A 23,677-nucleotide genomic window follows, 5' to 3' on the forward strand; every position below is an offset into this window, starting at 1 on the left:
AGTATTTCTCTGAGCAGTTTGCAAGTCCTCTAGTGGGGCTTGCTGTTTTCTCTGTTTCTTGAAAGCTGTCACAACCAGCCAGAGCAGATAAATATATGTAAATAGGGTGGGCATTTTGAGTTGAGTTAGTAAACACAGGTATTTAAGGTGCATCTGTGCTTGTGTAGGTTCTTTGTATTTTTATTGCACAAAGGGTGAAGACACCATGCCTGTCTGCAGTAATGGTTTTCACATCTTGCAGCTTGTTGACTCCCTAATTTTTTCCCCAAGGGAGTCATAGACCCTGTGTAGCATATGTGAGCTCTGTCACAACAGACTTGATCTCTGTAGTTACCACTCATGGATCCGTTAGCAAAATAATGGAGGGCCTCCAAGGATTCACAAACTCCAGACTGAAAACCATTGGACGACAGATTTATGGGCACATCACTTTCCTGTGGCAGTCTCTTCCCAGAGAGGTGAAAGGGGGAATTTCTTGGGCTGAGGGCAGCTCCTAAGCAGCGAAGTCCTGCCTCTCATGGGCATGTGCAGGTGAGCTTTACAATGATGGTCCCACAGCTTAACATAATTTGGACCGTAAAGCTACAGAACATATAGTTGCTGCCTGTACACTGCCTCCCCCCATCAAAGGAAACTGAAATGTAAAAGTGGAACATTTTCAGGACAGAAGCTTGAATTTCTTTTTCCCTAAAAATGTACTTACTTATCTTTATAGAGCAAGACCAAGACGTTCCCATTAAAAAAACCCCCAAACATTTAAAATATTTTTTAAATTAAAAATTTAAATTTAAAATGTACAGGGCTGTCAGAAACACAGGCACAAAAGCTTTTGTCAGGTTTTCCCAAACAGCAACACAAACCTGACCACAACCAGAACATTGCCCTGATTCAGCCTTGCTTTCCAAAGTGAGCGCACTGCCAGCACAACCCAAGCAATACATAGTTTCTGACTCAACTGTTTTCAAGTCTCTTACAAGGCATTGGCTCCTAACTTTTCATCTATTTCACTGGGAATTTACAACTTAAATACAGTGATGTTGATCCCTAGAAACCAAGCAGCAGACCCCCCTGTGCTCAGTGCTGTATGAACTGAGACCAGACCTCTGATCTCAGTTAAACAATTAAATGCCATTTCTCAACTCCCCAAGTGTCTTTGCAGAGCTGAGCTGCCTCACTGCTCTTAGCAGGGGCACTGAGTGACGTACACCTATCTCGCCCATACTAAATGACAGGCCGTGACCCAAATAACTGTTATAACATTAGTCCCTTGCCTGCTGCTTATTACCAGGTGCTATTGGCAATGGAAGGAAGGGATTTTGTTTTAAGAACAAGGATATTTTCATCTCTGGCATCATTATGCTGACCTCACCGGAGCTGGAGCTGCTCTGAACTTGGCCTGGCGTGTGCTGCTTTGAAGCTGACGGTTTGCCTGGCCTCCCTCCTGCCTGCTTATCCTGTGTCCCCAGTGAGGGCTCCTCCAGCATATGCTACTTCCCAGCGTGATGCTTGCACAATGTAATTATTTGAAGCTGTCTCCTCCAGTGCTTAGTTTTCCATTGTTCTGTCTTTATTTTGCTTCCAAGGACCTACTTCCTCCTTTTTTGTTTTGTTTTGTTTTCTCTTCTCCAGAAATCGGGTGTATACAATGATTCGATCTCGTCCCTAGGCTGCATTTGAAGGATATTGTCTATTTTCAGAATCCTCAGCTGTGTTTATGCTCCAGGCTCCAAACCTCTCTCCCTTTGAAAAGAGGGAGCAAATCCTCCCTTTGCCTCTTGCCCCGCAGAGCCACTGGCTCAGGGACGTGTTGTTCTAAATAACCATTAACCTCCCTAAAATGTGGGTCACTTTCTATTGCAATGACAGATCTTTCTCTCCATCTTTTCTGCACCCTTTTCTATGTTCATGCTTGTTACAAACACACCCATACACAAGTCCTTGTGAGTGTGCATTGCTGTTGGGCAGACAAGCTCACCGTGAGAAGGGAGGTGCTTTGAGGACCACAGAAAACAAAAACAGGCTGATTGAGGCCACCAGAAAATCTCCGGGTTACTCCCAGTCAAAGTCCTTGTCAACCGCATTGGAACAGGAGAGGATGGAAGTCTATAACCTCTCCTGGCAGACCACATGTAGGCAAAAAGCTGTAGGTTGGCCCTCTGTGATTCAAAGAGTGAGATAAATTGTTTAAGGACATCTGATGCTGTTTTTTTCAGGGATGAGGGTCTATGGAAAAGGCCCTGCTATTGGATAATCAGCAGCTCCTGCACACAAAGCCGATTTCTATTACCCAGATGTGGGTAGTTTAGTTGCTGTTCTCCTTCCCTACAGAAACATGCTCTGTCTCTGCCCGTACAGCGGGTCAGTGATTAGGGGGCCATTGGGTTCAGCTACTCTATTTGCCCGAGGACATTTAAAGATGGGTTCCAGTGGATCTGAGGGTGCCTTGTCCCCTGACTGACTGGTTGATTAGAGATCCGGGGCATTGCTGTGGTTTTCCACGAGACTCCCGTTTGCATCAGTCCACAGTGAAGAGCGTGAATCCCTCAGGATCACACCAGAGCACAAAGACTTGTTTATTTGACGTTAAACCAACCCTCAGTCATCCACACTGGTGGATTTTGGATCAGACAGTTAACTGATAGCCCAGGAGGTCATCAGGAGCTAAGTGACCTTCCCCTCTGCTCCCTGGGATACCCGCAGGCTCTGGAGGAAACCCATCCCCTGTGTTCATTCACGGCCCGCGTCCCACTGCTCCCTGAGGATGGCAGGCAGCCATCGCAGCACTCGGAGCGAATCCCAGCCCCTCGCATTAATTCTCTCTCACATCTTGAGAAGAGTATGACAGCAGCAAACCCTCCGAGTGAATCCTAGCCCTATATTAATTCGCTCCCAGGTCCAGCTCTCTGATCTGCTGTCATCTGAAAGTGATACTAATGCCAGGTTTCCATATCCAGCATCCCGCTGTGCCTCCCGCTGCAGTCAGAGTCATGCTGGGAGAGATCAGCTCCGCTTGAGAAGGGTAAACCAAGTGCTTGATTTCAAACAGCATCAAATAAGTCAAGAGAGAGTATGTGGCGGGGGAAGAGGGAGGGAGCGAAGGAATGAATGGTTGGGAACACATTCCCTTGAAAGGGGTGAGTGGAGAAGAGCGCAGATGGGCTTGTTTCTATCTCCGATCCCTGTCCATCTTTGCTACCCATCCCCCCGGCTTTATTCCTCCAGTTGTCCCAGTTCTCTCTTGCAAGACCAATTTCCTTGCCCCACTTGAACCTAACCAGGCTCTTTGCACCGCGAAGACAGTCTAATAACTCCAATGTATATGACCGCCCCAGTTCTGAGGAATAAGGATGAGGCTGCTTGCTGCAAAGCTTAGTGTGCTATCAGCTGCCGAGCCAGTTTCGTGCTCAACTGCCCACAACGCTGCAAGGCACAGGACTTGCCAGGGAGATGTAAGGTCCAGTTCACCATCAAACTAATGGGCAGTGGACAGGTTGGGGTGGGCTGTCCAGCTCTCTTACCAGTTGACAGCTTCTGACAGCCAAACGCTCTTCCTCTTCATCATGTACTGCCCATCCAGGCAAGGGGGAGGAAGGTGAATGCTGATTTAATTTGGCACTCCAGGAAAAGAATAAAGATACCTCAATACAGACATCATTTTTCCTTCAGAAAGTTCCCTGAATATTTTACTGGCCAGCAATGCTGTAATATTTTTGTGAAGGTCAGTAAAAATTACTTAAGAAAGCCAAGGAAAAACATTTGTAACAAGCAACAATCACTTCTAAAAAGAGCAGGAAGGAGCTTTCAACAGATCCGAAGTGATTTGTAGTAATGCCTGCTTTGGGCTGGTTTTTTTCCCCATGTGTTTTATTTATTCTGTATCTGAGATACCTTCAGAAATCTAATTTCTAGAGATTTTTTTCCAGCACTTTTGGAGAATCAAGCTCTTGAAGGGCTCTCAGATTGGGAAATCTTAGAATAATAGCCTCCAAACTCTCTTGTCAGTTCTGACAGTGCTGGCTGCAGACATCCAACACACCCCACCGCAAAGGTGAAGCAAGGAGTCAGGAGTAGGACTGGTGGTCCCAAAAGGTCTGTCAAACAAAGACTGCAGATCTTGACAGGGTGGACCTGGAGTGCCTCCCTCCCCTTGCTGTGTCTTGGCAATTACCACCACGACCGAGTGGGAAACGTGGTTGTGTGTGAGCACTCCTCATCTGCTTTGGTGCGAGGTCCGAGGGCTCGGTGTAAGCTGTCGGAGGAAGGATAGGTGCGTGGGGTCTGGGCAGGGAGAGGGACTGAGGTTAAGTCTCCAGTTCCTCATGGAAGTGGTCACAGCACGTACATGCTTTACATTCATCCATCTTTCTGGGGAAAATGGGAACCTGCGGGACAGGGCAATAAAAAACCATTGAGGAGATAATATCTCCGGAGTCGCTTCTGATGCCTACCTTGTCCGAGACATCAGTTTTTGAAGTGCTCGGGGCTTGAGCCTGCCAGCATCCACACTAAACAGTCCCTCGCTCCTGGGGGAAACCTCCTGCAATCTTCCACAAAGGCCGTCTGCGGCAAGGGAGCGGTCTGTCCCCACTCTGTTCGATGTTTATGGCAGCGTGGCTCTCTCCACTTATGCTGTGCCACTTCGTTTGCCCTGATGTTCCTTTTTCTAAACGGTAGGAAATCAGTACTTACCACGTGCTGGCCCAGAATGTATTTGACTTTAATTTCCCTTTATGACCCCGTCTGCTAATCTCTGTTGCACAGATAAAGAGAGGTAACCCAGGCACCATTACCCGTGATGTGGAGAATTTTCTGCAGTTCAATTATAATCTCTTTTTTTCCCCTTGAGCAATAAAATCTCTCTGTCTCTCCCTCTTTCTCTTCCTTTAAACTTGTTCTCATAATTCTCCCTCTCCCGCTCTCAAGATGAGGTTAGGTACTTTTGTGATGTCTTCTTGGCCGGCGTGTTTGTGGAAGTCAGAGCAGTTAGCGTCAGAGCAGAAGGTTCGGCAATGTGCACGTGTTGTTTAATGCACGGCTGGGAAATGTGCAGAGGCGTGGTGCAGGTGAGACACAAGAAGCGAATGGAATAGATTAGCACATGGAAAGGACTCCGAGTTCTGCACAAACATCTCTTTCTGGATTGTTTTCAACCTTTGTTTCTCTAGAAATGCCAGCATGATGAGTAGCAAAGATGCTGCTGAATTGATGGTTTAATTTGACTTCTTTTTCGGGTTGCCTTTAGAGGCATTTTAGAGAAGGCATCCGGTTGCAATCATGCCGCCCCCTTGAAAGGCTGTAGTCATTTGTCTGCAACTTCTTTGAAAGGTGAGTAATTCTCAATGCATTTTTCTTCGGCACCACTTACTCCACCAAAGAGATCTTGTACGCTTGTGACCTTTAGGACAGCAGGGTCTTTGATATATCTTCAGTGCATGTGTTGTCTTTGCCACGTGGTGATTATTTGCAAGGGTGAAACAGCTTTGATTTCAAAGTTCAGGCCCCAGGAAAAAGAATTTCTCTATTTCTTCTCATTTTTTTTCTTTTAATTTTTTTTTATTAGGAGTTTCTATTTTTTTTCACTTTGTAGTCTAATTTGACTTAAATTTAAACCAAAAAGGATAAAAGATGAACCAAAAAAAAAAGGTAGATCTCTGAGTAGTGGTGAAGCTGGCCTTAAAAAGGACATCAAAATGACACAATCCTAACTTGTGACTTTTATTAATAATAATAGTCACTGTTAAAACAGACCATCACTACTCAGAGATACTAACCAAACCCACTTAGAGCACAAGCCTCCCAAGTCTGTATTTATAATGAAAAATGCCCTCCCCATTAGCAAAGATTGGTTGCACCTGAACTCAATTAGGCAATTAATAGCTGACTGGAGGTGGGGCTAAACCCATATCCCCAGCTTCAAGCTAAGTCTATCAGAAGTCAGTTTGAATGGCTGCTGCACGTCTCAGTTGCATGTTACAGGTCTGAATCAAAAGTCAGTATCTCCATGACTCCACACTTGTGGAAATATAGTCTGAATCCAAAAGGTCCTGTTGCGTGTGTAGGAAGACAGATGGTGGTTGAGCTTGCCTTCTTCTGGTAAGATGAAATGATTTATCCCTAAGCTATGTCTAATGAAAAAACATCTGAGGGCAGTCTGAAATGCAGGCACGCTGTGAGCGACCACTTATAGAGACTAGGCTGTTTTTATTTTCCCATGGGTATGGCTAGAAATAAAATACATGTGTACTTCTGCAATTGTCCTACAAGCCTGCTTTATAAAGCAGCAACTTTTTAGCATAGACAGCACAAGACACCCACATACTGATCCCTATCCTCAGGCATTTCATCCAATTTCATTGTAGGATTAAGTTCTTTGCCATGAGATTGGCCTATAGCATTTATTTCTTCAGTGCTACTGTGAGATTTTCTCAGCAAAAGCAGCAAAACAATGACTTGCTGTGTATTCTCAGGGTATTTTAATGATCCTATCTCCATATCTGTTAAAATTTACAATACAGCGGAGCTCTGAGTGGCATATGGTTGTCAGCCGAGAGAAAACCGTACAACTAGGAAGCAGATCAATGTTGACATTGTGGAGGCACCTCTGGAAAGAATTAATCGAGTCTGATCTTTGCATACCCTCTTGGTATGGATTTTCATTAGACGTGGTGCTGTTTCCACACAGAGAGAGTCCAAGGTGCTCTCCTCAAGGTCAGCCCGTTGAAGTTAATGAATGCTATATAGACTGTGGGCTTCTTTGGGCAGAGACCTTGGTTGTCTCAGTGCTGCAGTAGCATGCGCTAGTGGAGCTAGGGCAACTGGGCAGGGCACTGTAGTACCTAGCCTAGCTGTGAAAATTTAAGAGAGCTTTTGAATGTGTGGGAAATGGCTGTGTAGAGGGGAAAGGATTGGGATTTGAACTTGTGAATAAATTCCTCGGAAAAAGAAATTCCTCTTTTAATCAGGGGATAAAGGGAACCATCAGGCCCCTGGTTCAACCTTAATTCAGGTCCATTAGGTGGACCTGAACTCCAGTAGATCACCTGAGCTAAGATATACGTTGACTTCATCTCATCAGTTGGCTAACTCAGGCTAGCCACACTGTATCGTGACTTGTCACCATTTATTTTGGCTGGTAGCACAGATATGTGCAAAGGCAGAGTACATCTACAGCTCCATTGCTCCTAAAGGTAAAATCAAGCCCTTCATTAGTGTTTGTTATTAGTAGCTGTTAGTTGTAATCGGGCTTAATGATATGTCCACAGTGAAGCACGGAACAGTTATATTCCTTAGGCAGAACTTAAAACACCCTAATAGGAGAATGCATGACATATCATATTTCACATATGTTGTATTTCAAGACAACACCAGAATAGGCATCACGGGTTTGGGATCTAAGAGATAATCTTATTAATTAACAAAACTAAAGCTATCTAGTAAACAGTTTCTGAATTTGTAATAAATAATTAGTCATCACAACAATTTCTTAATGGGCTATTAAGTGACTTAGGGTGAAATTCTCAGCAGCTGACATGTAAGTATCTACAACAAAAAACTCTTTTTCAAATAAATAATCGTCTAATTAATATTGAAAAGAACAGCCTGCTTTCACTATTTCTTGTGTCTTTAAGAACAGAACAGGCTTATAAAATAGAAACCTATCCAGCATATGCTGATTGCTGCCAGAAACCAATTTTTCAAGAACTGTCATTGAAAGTCATTAATTATCTGCAGGTCCCATTTGCTCTGAACCAGTGACAAACTTTGTGAGATTTTGGATGGTTTTAATTAATGCATGAATATGAGATGTAATATGCTTCTTGTTTGAACAATTATTGTCCTAGCACAACCCTTGAATTAAAGGATTGTGGGAAAAAATAAAAGTAAATGGGATGCTACAGACCTCCGAGCAGAACCCACCTGGGGAGGGATATGTGAGTCGGTGTAGGCTCACACGATTCTGCCCTGATCCTACAGTCTGAATCTCATGCCTCGGAAAGTTACTGTGACTGCGTACACCTCTTCTTAACACAAAGGCTTACTGAGGAAACGTTGCAGTTGTACAAGGACAACAGATCATTTCTCTGTTAGACAAGTTGATACTAAGATGCAATGCACATTTTTTTAAACTAATGAGACAAGTAGCTTACGCTTCCATTTAAAATCTAATCAAGATGCTTGGAGGTTTTTTTTTCCCTTTTTAATTCAACACAAGCTGATCCTCTCTCCTCTCTCCTCTCCTCTCCTTCTTTATGCTTCACCGACATAATTAAAACCCAAATGCATTGGACTAGTGAGCAGGACAACCAGAAAATCTAAGTATCGTTGACCAGGCTAGTTTCACCATACAGGCTGAATAAACTGTCCATGGCCATGTGCTTACGATCAGATCTCTCAGTGGCAATTTTATGTTTACAGCTCTGTCCTAATACGGCTACCTGGCCTCCAGATGGGAGGTATCTTATTTCTGGCCAGCTCAAGCAGACATAAAGGAATTTGAGTCTTCCATGTCACTGGTTTTAACGGGTGGGGTTTCTTATCTCTCTCACACAAGGCATATACTGCTGTTCCAAGCAGAATTTGTTCTGTATTTAATAGGCACAAGCTGTACAGTGGAACAGACAGCAAACACTGAGCAGCGCTTAGCATTTAGAGCGACAGATCAGGAGGGTGTTAAGTCCATCCGAGTTGTGCTTTTACACTGGCACAGCTATGTTGGTCAGGGAAGCAGCTGTTTTTTAATTCACATAGTTCCTTTGCCTTCACAGCAATGTAAAAAAATGTGTTTGGGTGTTTGCCTTTGATTTCACAAGGACCACACTTTCACTCATAATTTCACTCAATAGAGTAATATTATTCTGCTCCAGTAGGATGCTGGATCCTATTTAACTTTCAGACCTTGTCTTAAGCTGCCACATTTTCATGAATATACTGGCGCCATCTGAATGCTCACGAATAAGGGATAACATGACTATGCATAGCAGATGAGTCAAAAACCCGGAGCTTTTGCTTATGATAATTTTTTTTGGTTATTATTTTTGCACCATGCCAGCTGTTGATCTTGCTAATGTGCCGCTTAGCAGCCAAGCTTTGTTCCCTCTTGGTTAATGAACTGTGCAAGAAATCGCAGGCCAGTGGCTGGTTTTAAAGCTAATAGTGATGGTCCATAAAGGAGAAATACCCTAGAACACTAGATCTGGAGACCTAGCAGTGCTATTGTCAAAGATGATGGAGAGAAAAAGGTGATAGAACAGTCTTGTTTCACCCTTGATGTACTTATACCTCTTGGACACACGCTGAAGTTAAATCTTAAGAGTTATTGCACATGCTGTGGGACTGACAAGGATTTGTGGCCTGGTAAAATATACCACTCTTCACCCAGAAAACCTTGTATCCCATTAGAGGTCACCTGCTTCACATGACAGAGCATAGCCATAGGCACATGGAGACACTCTTCCACACCTCTGGTCGATGATCCTCAACCACAGAGTCTCGTTAACGCAGCTTCAGGTCCAGGAAAGGTGTGTTAGGTTTGGGAACAACCTTACTTACTAATATCTTGGAGAACAGGCAGTGTGACCTGCCCTCAGTCCTGCGTGCAAACGTGCCCAGGAAGGGGCTTGTGGATAGTCAACATGAGTCCGTACTGTCTGCTGCAGGGAGCACTCCCTGAGAAGGGATGGCTGAGTATGTGCTGGATGGTGTCTTTGCCTCTGGTAGGGAGCTACAGCTTTGCAGCAGCCAGCAGTTTGCTGCCAGCAGACTGCCTCATTCTCATTCAAGAGCTGAAACCGAGGTTGCTGCCAACTCAGTCCTATTGCAGGGGCTTCAGGAAGAGAAGCCGTTTCCCCTGAAGCCCCTTCTCAAACATGTTAGCCCTCTGCTTTGTGGAGCCAGCTCTCTCTATCCTCTGTCTCTTGCTTCTTCTTTTGTTGGCTCTGGGATTTCTCGCGGACCTTCTGCTCCCCCTTCCAAGCACCTCTTGGTTATTAAAATGCAGCTCAGGATAGTTCACTTTGCCTGGTACATTATCATTCCTCGTTAGAGACCCCTCCAGGGCCTGTGATACGCCTGCACCGACTTTATAATTACAAAGTCAATTTCTAAACAGACATTTGCAAATAAGTCAATTTAAATACCGAGATTTGCAAACAATAATTAAGCAGTAGCTTCTTTTTTAATATCTATATATATAATTAATGCCCATGGGCTTTTCATTTTACCTTGCGACTGTGTAGCTTGCAATTGTTTGTTGAGCTAAACCATTCTCAGAAAGCAAATCAAATCAGTGATAGGTTTTAAAGCTGTTTAAGAAAATGCCCTACCTCCCCCTACCTCACTCCACCCCAGCTCTATGAGCCATTTCTTACGCAGTCCCCAGTCCACCTAGCAGCTATAGGGAAGTAGTGTCAGGTGCCTCACGTGAGAGCAGCTGAGCTGGGGAGCTTTCCCCTTCGGCATAAGGATGGTGACCTGATCTGCCAAAAACTATCCAAAACCACAACAGGCTGGGGAAGACTGCATTAGAGAAGCCGAGCAATAGAAGTAGCCTGCAAGCACAAGGGAAAAAGCACTCTGGAGGAGGAGATGAACGTAGTCTACCTGAGGTTTCCTCCAAGGATGTGCAGTGAGAGGGCTCATGCTGCAAGCAGAGTGTTAAGAGAGGAACAAATGGGCCTCATCCCAGAACGGGTGCAGGAGAAGGATGAACGTCTCTCCTTCCTTTGGGCACAGGTCCTCACGTTGTCCCACGCCCCTGCACTATGGTCTCTGTCCATGGCCCTGTCACAGCTCTCCTCCCCCCAGCCCCTTTTCTCCCTAGAGAGAGAAGAGGGTATGGTAGGACTCCTGCCCCCCACCAGCCTGGGATCACCGAAGCACTAACAGCATCATGGAAGCCAGGCTTGGGGACCGCGGGAAGATGAGGCATGAAGAGCTGAACCTGGACATAGAGGGGTGAAACGGAGGGTTGCACGTTAGGAGGCTCCTTGATTTCCACCCCGATGACTCTGCCTCCTTCAGATGCTCTCTACAGTGGCTGCAGCACTGTCCCTCCTGTAAGCCTTGTTATCCCCAAGGCTATTCCCAGCTCTCTAGAGAAAGCTTACCCATTCTTCTGGCTCCCTCTTTCCTCCAAATCTCCTCTGTGTCTCTACATGTTTTTTAATCTATCCAATGACCTCGATAAGATCTTAACTCCTATCTGGCCCTCATTGATTTCTAGCTTCCCTTTTAGCGTGCTGCTGTCGCGTTCGTGGACAGAGCTTCCCTCAGCGTGAAAAGGTCGTTGACTAGAGGCCCTATTGCAGTCACAACCAACTTCGATTTTTCACAGCACAGCCCATGCAGGCCACTCTTCTAAGCCTCTATCCTCTCATACCACCTAACCCATGCTGCATTCAGCTTTGTTTTGCCACAAGTTGTTTTTCATGCCCTGGCTTTCCTGCCTTTTTTCCCAGTCCTCTCAACAGGAGATTTTTTGCTTGGTCTTTTCTCCAGCCCACTTGATCCTGCGCTGTAGCTTCCTTCCCAGCTCAGGGGTCGCTTGCACCCCTGTGCCCCTTCACAGCAGGTGGACCCCTGACTCTGTGGCATGTGCCATGTTCAGGTTTGCTTCCCTTACAAAATCTCCTGCTTAGCAAGAGCAGCTGTCTGCGGAGCGAGACTCAACATGGCACTTGACAAACATGCCTGACCTACAGCAGGCTTCAGCCTTGACACTGCACATGACTGTGTTGTATTGAATTCAAAAATTTCTGGGCAATAAGCAGGGTTTCAACTTCTAGTCTTTTCCTTAGCCGAGGCACCTGATATTCATGTTACCTGTGCGCACATGCGTATTTGGTGTAAACTTGTATCAGCTGCAGAGTCTGTGAGGAGAGACCATAGCCTGGTGATTTCCTGTGCGTCCTCTCTGAGTTGTCTCAACAGGTAATAGGTGTGTGGTGAGAGCACCATGCCTCCCTGAGGAGTTTTGGGAGAAGAATAAATGTCCAAAGGGCCTTGCCTAGAAAATAGTAAGAAAAGGCTGAGTGCAAACTCCTTGCATGTGTGTCATGGTGCATTAAAGTTGGATTGTTTCCTGGTTTGCACTTGTGCTCGGTAATTTCAAAGGGCTTACTCATTATTTTTGTGTTGGTTCCACATTTTTGAGCATGCTCGTATCTTAGCTCATCAAACTTTAGCCAGCTGGGGCCAAAAATATCCCTGGCATAATCAGTTCGTTCATCCAAACCCAAAAACTTCATTTCCCAATTCAAATAGACATTCACGATCAGCGTATTTGAAGGGAACATGGTCCTCAGTATCATCTTGGGTGACATTGCAGAAAGCAGACTTCCTTGCACCCTGGCACTCTGCATACAATTGCTATAAATATGAGCAACAATTATACATCCTTTCTTTTCCCTTTTTATGGGTGTGCGAGGACAATAACTTAAAGTGCTTGCTGCTATTCAGCACAAAAAGAAATAACAGAACAACTTCGGCTGTGATGCATTTCAACGGCATAACTTAGACATGCCACTGTTATATTAAGTTATAAATATCTATCACTTGACAATGCCAGTGCTTTTCAGCAGGGAAAGGAGTATTAAAAAAAAAAAAGAAAAAAAGCCCAAACCCTGAATCGTGGTTGCTATAGCAATTAACAATGGGCGTCCTTCTTCAGGAGCCAGAGATGCTGACGCAGCTAAAACAAATGTTTGTGTATGGCCGTGGCGGGGACGGTGACGGATTAGGGAGTGCTGGCCTTGAGCCTCGTTGTAATCCAATTCTAAATAAATCATAAATCTAAGCGCAGACTGGCAAGCTGGAGGGAATACCAATGCGAGGAGGGCGACAGCAGGGTAGTTTCAGTTTCTGTTAGGGGCAGAGGTGAGGAGGGAGTAATAGTGGGATGGGTGTAAAAATCCAGATGGAGAGGTTTGTGATTTGGATTTTTTGGCAAAGGACACAGCTAGCCCACAGCCACAACCTCTCACTGGTCCCCTACGGGATTCCCTCTTCTAGGAGCCCTTATATCCTCTAAGCACCGTGGTCCAGTTCATTTCAGGGCTGAATATAAGCCTTAAAGCTAAGGAAAAAGAGATGTATTAAGGAAGTTCATAGCTTCCTTTCCATCACTGGACGTGGCCTGTGTAATCCATCACCTTCCACCTTAGCCCAGTCTATGCTGTTACCAGAAGGTTTGTGAGTCCTCTGGGTCCAGGCCCTAATGAAATCATGCCAAGATCCCCACGGGAGCTCTTGTTGTCATACAATGCAGGGCAGGACCGCGCGCTCTGTGGTTACTGTTGGGCTAAAGAAAAACTTCTGCCCTGCGGAAAATAAAACAAACAGAAGACTAACAGTGATCTGGTGTCTTCTAGCCTCCCCGACACATGGATTCAGCCTTGATATGGAGTGAAAAATGTAAACGAGGACAGCTCAGTCAACAGCATGTCTCAGAAATTAATGAGCCCCTTTGCCTTCAACACCTGATAATTACATCTTTCAATTAAATGAACTCTCTCCCTGTCCAAGTTCTTATAAATTAACTCAAAGTGATGCATCTTCGTGGGCTGCCAAAGCTTCCTTATGCCAAAATCTGCAAGCTTCTAGGCCCTTGCAATGATGGAGAGTCTTAAGCCCAGATATAACTAAAGGATTTAGTCCTGGTGTCACAGCAGCCCAACTCCTAAGTTACTGGCACAAGCAGAGTCCATGGCCCTGAGTTCAGCACCTCGTCTCTCTGTGAAATGAGGGAGAACAAAAGACCTTAGAAGATCCCAGGCAATAAGCTGCCAGTATGGGAATGCCATGTACAGAGATGTTTCTTAAGTCCTGCCCTTTGCTTGGACTTATCACTGCAAAGTGTGGGACTCCTTTGACTCAAGCCACAGCTTTCACGTGACTGCTTAGCAATGAGAGCCTTCAGCAAGGTGGTGGAGTGATGGACTCTGCTTTCTGGGGGGATTTATGCCATTATAGACAATTAGTTATAGTAAAAGGCACTTGCTAGGGAGAAGAGACACCTGCCACTATGCTAAGGCCTATTACCATATTTTGCAATTACAGTTTGCGTACAGAGGTGCACTGAGTTATGTGTTCAATTTCTTGATGAGATCACATGTGCTCAGAGGCAGGGAAGACAGATGAGTTTCCATCTCCTTCTCCACTCAAATGTGTCTTGTGATATTTCTAAGGCTCCCGGTACTACCCTGTCTGATCGCCTTCAGCCTGGAGAGAATCCACACATAAAGTGGGGGGGTCCTGGTCTAATTCAGTTTGCTGCACATACACACCTTAGTCAGCTAGAGAAGACATGCTAAGTGTAGGGAGAGGGGATGCAGATAGAGATCCCACCCTAGCAGGGTGACCATTACAAAACCAGACAACTGCTCCATTCTTTTTCTATTCTCCCCTTCCCTTAAGTAACCAAGTGCAACCAGTGCAGCCTAAAGCTGGGTTTTTATAAGCTTGCAATAAATCCAACCAGCTTTTCTAAAGCACAGCAGGCAGCTGATGCAATCATATAATTCAGCCCAAACTCATCGGACAATGGCTAGGAACGCTGAGGATGTATTTTCCTCTTAAACCCACACAGGCATGTATTCCCACTTGTGCAGACGCATGCCATTTCAATTAAGGCAATTAACAGTGACCAAGGGCAACTGCAAAGCTCCAATTAAACCAGCACAAAGGCTAACGTGATCTACAGTGTCATGGAGCAGGTTGGAACATGTATCCCCGACAGCCGCTATCTGCCAGATTAAAGGGTTTATACAGTCTATGTTGTCCCCTTCCAGACCTCCTACAATCTCTTCTCCCTCAATAAGCCCAAATGCTAATCTCCAGTCTTTGTATCTCCTCATTAATTTACCCCTTTTCAGGGGCCTCAGGGGAAGACGCTAGCTTTTCTCCTGTCTTTCTGTCCCATTTAAACTGTAGCCTGCAGCCACAGTGCCCTATTCCCCTTCATCTCCTTAGGGATAGTCTGAGAGTGTGATTTAGGTTTCAGTGACCTTTTCTCAGCTGTGACTGGTGCTAGACTGTGTGTTTGCAGTTTGCACTGGCAGGCTGTGATAGAAAGGAATGGAAACAGACTGCAGAAGAGCAGCAAGGGAGAAAACTGGTTCTCTGCTCAGGCACAGTGATTTCCTGCTGGGGTGATTTGGATGGCCGCTACTTTGGGGGAACTGTGTGGGCAAGGGGCTGCCTCAAGCCCTCCAGCAGAGATCCATGGCTATTTGGGGAAGAAGGGATTGCTCTTTGTGAAAGCTGCTCTAGATTTCTACACCTGTGAAGAGTGGGAAGCTCCTTTGCCTGGTGACCTGAGCTTGGGGTTGCTTTCAGACGGTGCTTTAGACTTGCTAGGAAATACGCAGCAGAATGGTGTGTATATTGAGCTAGACCATTTGGTGTTGAGAGACAGACTGGACGCAGGTTTCTAGCAATGGTGTCTGAGCTCTGGCTTTGAATATCCTATTCCATTGTGTCAGACCACCTAGATATAGGCAAGGCTCTCCCAGGCCCTTCTCAGTGGCTTGACCCATACGTTTGGACTCTATGTCATCCATACTTAGTATCTGGCAGCTCTGAAACACTCCAGACAAGCTGTTGCTTGCAGTCTACAAACCACTTTTATTGGGATTTGTCATTAACAGGACATTGCATCAAAGCAAGGGCAGAGACCGGCACAGATTGCCTCTTTCAGACAGAGATCGGAGCGAGACTGTGGAAGGAGGGATAGCTAATGACAGGGAACCTTTCTGAGGATGGGGGAGAGACTGTCATGGGGACATGACTGCACCTGGATGTCGCAGCCAGTGGTTGAGCTCCAGCAGAGACTGGTAACGGGTTGCAGTGATTAGCCTCTGGCAGCTGTACAGTGGCCGGAGCTAAACGGTCAGGTCAGATCCCAAAGCAGTCTCACTTCGGTGCCTAGTGCACCTCTACTTATATAACAAAAGCCACCAGTACATTTAGTGCTAATTGGTGTCCTCGTTAGCAGTTACTGCTGAAAAGCCACTTGTTGAATAGGCCCAAACAGTGAACTCTTTTCTTTAAAGGTGAGTGCTCCAATTAAGGGTTGACAGGCAATTGGTGCAAGATGTTTGCTACCTGCTTGGAGGATATGTAGGAATTTCAAGGTTAGAGCCCAGAAACCTTCCCCATATTCTCTTAAAAAGAACATCCTTCAATTTGGGTATGGTTGTGAAAGGAGAAAATCAGAGGATGTATTTGATACAGAAAAACATCTTTAATATGTCTCTCTGTAGCTTTTGCACCTTTTGGCTGTGCTTAGTTTTTCCTTACTGTTTTAGGTTTTCTTGTGTGTTAGCACTGCGGATAAAACCCACGAAATCCCTTTCTTAATTTTTTTACTTTGTCCCAAGTAACACAGACAAAGGGGCTGTCATGAGCTGCTAGAATGGAAATTAATTTTAAAAGCATCATCATTTATCACTTTTATAGTAAAAAAATGAGAAACTACTGAGATTAGAGCAATTGTGGCAGAAACTTCCTGCACAAGAATTATCAGAAAGTACTTGCAAAAGGGTAATGACACCAAAGTGCTCAAAGAAATTCTAGGCAAAAAACCAAAGGCCCTACTGCAAGTACACTGCACTGGAGTTTTTGCTTGTGGTGTGGGATTTGCCTCTCATAGTTTGAACCACCCGAAAGTCAGGCATTGACAGTATGATGGTTAGCTGACCTCCACTTGTAGTCAACTGAGAGAGACAGGTATGTTTAGATGGCAACTCTCTGTATCAACATGTGGTGTCTGAGATAGATAGATGGAATGGGTAGTTCCTCCCATGAGAGGGATTGTTCCTACAAAAATGCTTTGACTTGCAACAGCATCAATAATGGTAGTAATAATATTGTTGACAAATGCAGCTATCGCTGGTTGAAACGGGGATCAATGCAAGAGCAAGGCAGGTCCAACCTAACAAGCGTTGAAAAGCCGTACCAGAGGCCCCAGCTGGGGATGGTTTGAACAGCGTAACCATGAACTGGGAAGAGCAAACACCCACGAATGTATGTGCACAGGCTGCAGGGATCAGGAGCAGCCCATGGGTCACTTTGTTCTGCAGCAAGTGGCCACCCGCAGAGATGATGCTGTGAGTTGGGGATGGTTTATCTCCAGCTGAGCCAGGAGCCTCATTTCACACGTCTGAACTAGACTGCCACTCCAGAGGAGCTCATTAAACTGAGCATAACAGATCTTCTTCTTCCCTTACTTACTTGCTTACTTTTTTCCCCTGCGTGGAATGAGTTAAAGGCCACTCATTCCTCATCCATTCTTTCTATTAGAATCTTATCTCATTCCAGTCCTCCCCCTCCTATCACACACTCCTCCTTTCCTCACACACATCTACTTGCTCCCTCCAGGAAGCCAGCTAATTATTTCCTGAATGCCCCCAGTGTTATTTTGCCTTGAGAACCTCTCCTGCTGGGACTTCTCACACGCTTATGATTCTCTGTGTGACAAAAGGTTTCTCAGTTTAGCTTTGAATGGGTATTTCTTTAATTTCTACATTTAGTCCTTTTGCCTCATCATCTGCACTTGGGCTGAGAATAGAAACTTCACTTGACATTATCTAAACCATTATCAATTAAATCCCTTCTTAACTGCCCTTTTTTTCCCTAAGCTGTGTAAGTTTTGGGGTTTTTCCTCTCCTCCTTCATTCCTGCGTACCTTTCATTTGTAGATAAAGCCCTTTGCCCTTCTGCATTAACTTTCCAAACACAACATATTTTTTTGCTGTTGTTTTTTTTTGTTTGATACCACTGCAGTGATCAGACAAGAACACAAGATTCCAGTTTATTTCACACCTGAAAGTCAGTCCACCCTCTGTGAAACTTGTGCAGACATCAGTATATTTGCTGTGGTTCTCCAGTTGGGCATGGAGATTGTACTGTTGCTGAGTCAGCAGCAGAGTAGCATTGATCAACAGATAAGTCTGGGTCCCATGGCTTTAAGTGACCTACAGGCACACATAGAGTGTACAGTCTGCAAAGAGGCAAACAAAACCAGCATTCCTGTGCTCCTTTGTACAGAGAAATCAAAGCAGGCACTTGTCCATGGACGCTGTGCTAGAGCAGTTTTGAACCCAGACTGATGAATGATGACTCATGAGTTTACCCGAATATTTTCAGACGGTGTTTCACATATTCCCTGGGATGCAGTGACTGCATCTAGAGGGTTTGTGAAGATGACAAAGAAAAACAAAAGTATCTCCAGCGTACTTTAATTTGCTATCCAATAGCCTGCATCTCCACTACACTAACATCAAGATTATTCCTCCTACACGTAGCAGAGAATGTGAGGGATGTAATCCTCTGAGCAAGACCGAACATGATCCACCACAGTGGACTGTAGTGGGGAACCCTTTGACTGGTCGTCGTGCATACATGTATGGGCCAGCCAGTCATGGCAGCTATAGCTCCAACATGACACATCCCACGTTACAGTGAAAGGATCCAGCTCATAGTAAAGAGCTGGTGTGGGTGGAGGAATGCCAGAGGTAATGCAGAATGGGTGATTAAGATTGTAAATGCATCTAGCAAGGTGTGTCTAAGGGGAAAATGTTGGGGGTGAAACAGTGACACAAATACATGGAAACTGGGATTTATTAATTCTTATGGAGCAATTTGTCTCTTCTTTTGACTTCCTTAAGATTTTTTTCCCTCACTGGGATAAAACCCATGCAGAATTATAGTCCTATGAGTAAAAGACATACAGGTCACATCCTTTTGACCCACACATACTTGTCACTGGAGGCATGCCAAGTTAAAAGCATAAGCTGCTGAGACTTAACCTAATCATAATAATTTTGCAACAGTTCATAAACAATCAAACAAATGCAGGGGCGTTAAAAAGTACCAGGAATTTATGAATTGGCACATTGTTTAATATGAACCACCCCCAACTTTGCAGAACCAAAGGACTGGAAAAAATGCAGGTAAGCAGCTGAAATCCAAACCTGCAGCTCTCTGGAAGTTCGTCTTTTGGAGATGGCACAAGAAGAAACATTAATTGGTTGCTGTTTCACCTCTTTTCTTTGTTGGATCAGCTGTTAATTCAAGGCCTGTGGCCATGTCATAACCACTTTTATTGAGCTGTTTCAAAACCAGGTCCCAATGAACCTTTTTGTCATTCAAGCAATGAAGGAGACTGCCTCCCAGCTCTACAAAGGCTGCTCAACCTAGCCTCAGAGCACCCTGAAATCTATCAGCACTAATTAGGGCCTACTTAAAGGCTCCCAGGCTGCCGTTACTGGTTTGAAATGCAGAGTGGCATGTGAAAGTGCTTATGCTTGGCTCCTGACAGGAGCAAAAGCAAACAACAGGCCCTGCTGTGACCTCCATTTACGAGACTCATTTACTGCACTGAAGGCAACAACTTCTTAGAAATCAAATGGACAAATTAGTTTTGAACCCCTACTGGTTAAGATGGACTTCTCACTGGGACAGTGCTCCTGCCTGGCTGGCTAAATGTTTCCTTAATCTTTGTGTCTGTGGAGTTTCTTCAGGGAGGTTGGTTAGATGAGTTTGCTGCCAGGAAGAGATCTGGGAATAGGGAGGTAGCACACCGCAGGCAGCTCTCCAGCTGTCCCTGGTCTCTGACACCAGGTGGGTACCAGCTGTCATGTAACTAAAAACCACATCACTATTTTTAACTACTATTAACTGTTTTCTTTAAGTAAAGGCAGAATCCTGTGCTCTGACCCATTATTGCACTGCCTTTTTCACTATGACATGAGAGCTCCATCCAGTGATGCTTTAAGTGATGTGCCCCACATCTCTTCCCATGATTCATGCTCATCTCCATAAACCCAGCTTTGTTGCTCTCTTTGGGGGAAGAAAGGGTCTCAAATTCCTCCCTGTTCTCAGCTCCGTAGGATTCCAAGACCATCTGTCTATTTTCAGTCAAGTCTACCCAAATTCCCTGCCCAGTGGGCATGAAGCCACCCGAGGATCCTTTCCTCCCAAAGTTTAGCCCAGCCATAATTGCTCCCTATGTAGGCCAGCTATTGGAAAATGCGGGTAGAGAATTGGGAGCCTTAGCAAACAAAAATGACAGCAACTTGCCCAGGAATAATAACATGTTTAATTTGTCACCCATGGGATCTTTTAGCCCTTATGGCAGAAATACCAGAGAAATACTTCCTCTTCCCCGTCTGCCCCACTGCCATCCGTTCTTTTCTCTGCATTTCTCTCTTAATCTTCCTGAGACTCAAGTGCCTATCTCATTATGAGATATTTATATTTTCAATTCCGCTGGCATATGGTTCTGTGAGCCTTCTCAAGTCTTTTGAGGGGAATCTGAATTTACTGAATGCTTCTCTCGTCTTGCCAGTCTGTGTCTGAGTTCCAGCATTGGAGGCTAGGAGGTACTGTGTGTCCTCTGGGACCTCTCTCCTGTCTCTTGAGGACCTACAATTCACTCGGGACAGTGCCAATGGGGAGAAGCAGTGAAGACATTAAACAATTTAGTGCAGCTCAGCCTTCCCCTTGCTTACCAACAAGCAGGGAAGCTTGTGGCTGGACAATCCCATGTCTGCTTGAGAAGTAAATGAGCATTTACCATTAGTAAAGGTAGCCAAATATAGCCATACCTGACCTGGAAGGGAATATGGGAAGGAGGTGTGTCAAGAGGAGCCAAAAGCTGAAAGATAAGCAGAGAGGAAAGGTTTTCCTCATTGATACCTCAGTGTGAATGTTTGAGATATTACTTGTCTTTAATTCCCACAACCTTCATAAAACAGCACAGCACTGCTATGTCCAGAGATGCTCTGAGGCTGTGCAGCAATGCCACTCTTAGTTTGTGGCTGAGAGGTGAGGGAACCTCACCCAGACTGTGGTATAAATGAGTATAAGGCACCAAACCAGACTTCTGAGTTGCCTTTCGGTGAACTTCACAAAGCTGGGAGCAGACCTGCGAACTAGCAGAGCTGGAGGGTGGCTGTTCAGATCATGACCGTCTGGCCCACTCCAGGGTGGTCGAGCAGCCCTTGATTGCCTGGCGTGCAAGCTGTGAGATTCCTGAGCTCTCTCTGTCCTTGCAGGATTTGACATGGATGGCGGCAGTAATATCATGTTGTCACGGGCACAACTAGGACTCCCTGTATCAGATCAGGATCCTGCTGTGTAAGATATTATATAAAGAATGAAAAAACCCTGCTCAAATATGATGAAAGTTCATTAAAAAATAGCTCTTTATTATGTTCATTGTTTCCTCTAACTCCTTTGTTTTGGAGGGATCTGAAATCGTCATGTGTTAATATGGATAAAGAAGGGTTAGGTGAGTACTGCTTCATTTTGTTTATTGTTTGTGTTCATATTTATTTAGTGAGTGAAAAAGTAGACTTACTAATTTTCTTTTATACTTAAAAACATCTACTGCTCAGATGGTAGTGGGTCACATAATAACAGGGACAGCCCAGACCCTGGACCTATTACTAAGTAGACAAGACAGATGCAGGATGGCATCTTGCAGGCAAGGAACAGAGGGGCTGAGCAACAAAACCCACATCCTCATATGCACTTGCAGTCCTCTATAGGTCCCTGTGATGTTCTGCAGGACCTGTTTAACTAAATAAAAACCAGACCCTTTGTGGATCTGGGTGAAAACAAGAAGGGGAGGATATGGCAGGGGCAGGAAATCAAGGCAGATGGTGACCATGATGAACAGCTGCCACAACTACCCAATGGTTCTTCCTCTGGTTCATACTGTGGGAAATGGATGTCAACTGGCTACCAGAGTGGCACAAAACAGGCAGCATTACTGCAGGCTGCTTTGAAGCAACTCTTCCAGTGAATCCCCACCTTCAGGGGTAGGGACATTTTCTGGTGCATGCGAAAGAATTGTCCTTCACAGACTGCACAGTCCACAGTCATTGGTGTAGCTAATTCATTTGGGAAATACTCTCAAACCTTACTAACCTTTAACTTCAGATCTCTAAGTCAGAGGGACCTTCTCCTGCATGTAGCACAGTACTCTCCTGCTGAGTACCTGGCCAGGTGAGCAAGAAGGCCATGAGGGACCTTTCCTTCTTGACTTGCTGGCTGGGGACACCCTGAGAAAGAGCAAGGTTTGCACTAATAGGAGGTCTCATAGCCAAACCACATCTCGGGCCTATCAGGCTGGGCACAGAGGTCCGGATGGGTGATGTGAAGAAAACAAGGTCACTATCAGACTGAGTCTAGACCCCTCTCAGGAGCACTCTGAAGTTCTGGTTTTTAGCTGTTGGCAGAAGTGACCTGGAAGGTGGCAATGTTGTTTCTAAGGTTATACACAGGACAGAAAGAACTCAGGTTTTGGAGAAGACTATTGCCACTGAGAATCACAGCAAGAAAGCTGATAAGATGAATTGATTTCATATCTGTGAATAACTTCTCTGTAAATACTGCCAGATGTTTTCCATAAACCCTGCTGACATGGCAGCGAGGTTAGGGGATCCAGCTCCCCTGATCACTTCTGTTCCCAGCCTAAGCCCAGAGGCCAAACCAAACCTTGGGACCCCCCATGCTCTTCCAGCCACCCTCTCGGTGCACAAGCAGGATCATTGTGGTTGCATGCGTGTGGTAGGATTCACAACACCAAACAGCAATTCTGTTTTGTGCACACAATGAATTATGACACAGACCCCAAAGTACCTCTCACAAGCTGTCCCCTCTCCTACATCGAGACCTGGCCTAAGCCAGGAGGGAGTATGAGGGAAGCAGATGGTAGCCTGGCAGAGTGATTAAAGCCCTAGATATCTGTTTTAATGAATTGCCCACCCAGCAGATTAAATATTGCAATAGTCAGTCCCATTCTATGCTGTCAGTAATCTCAGCCTTATTTACGACACTGGGGAAATGCCGTGCTCTTCCCTCTGCTGTGCATTGTCAGTGCAGGCTGAATTACAAGTCGGGATGGAAAAGAGACCTGTGGATTTTGTCTGTCATGCAGAGTGGAGTCACTGGTAACCACAGCTTAGGTAAACCACCCTGCAGGAGGATTCAGTGAAGGAAATGGGCAATGACTGAGCTTCTGACTCATGAAGATATATGTGTTTGGTGCAGATTTAGACCTGAAGACAGGTGCAAATTTTATTCACTTTTCTCTGCTTTTACATTTCTCCTGTTCCCCTCTTCCCTTTCACCCCATTTCAATATCTCCAGGCAGCCTTTTCTGTGTGAGAGATGATTTGGAAGTGCAAAATCAAAGCCTTTCTGTGGTGTCCCGCTTCTCTCTCACTCCTTTGCTCTTTACTGGGATATTGGCAGAGGAGCTGATTTGGATTTGCTCTGTTAACAGGACTCCTGTCAGTATATTTTATATAGTTAGGCAGGCTTAACAAGCACAAGAGGAGCTGTGTGAGTGCTGGTGCCAAACCCTACTACATTCATCACCCATATGGTGGAGGCTACGCCGGAGTTGCGGTGCTTTCTCTGCTTCACTTTTACTTCTCTCAAGACTTCCCAGCTGCAGGGCTGGCAACCATCTTTTCCCAGTCCCTTGCAGGACGCTATAGAGGAGATGAATGTGTTGCTGTTATCAGGAGGTGAGCAAGTCCTCCCTGTGCTCTGCTTCTTTTGAGCTTGGGTTAAGGAAGGTGGTTACCTGCTTCCCTCATCCCTGTAGCGGTACGACTTGGATAGGTGCTGGTAGAGCAGGACATGCTCCCATGCAGACCTCTTG

This window comes from Aquila chrysaetos, chromosome 24, assembly GCF_900496995.4.
Source record: "Aquila chrysaetos chrysaetos chromosome 24, bAquChr1.4, whole genome shotgun sequence".
Lineage (NCBI taxonomy): Eukaryota > Metazoa > Chordata > Aves > Accipitriformes > Accipitridae > Aquila > Aquila chrysaetos.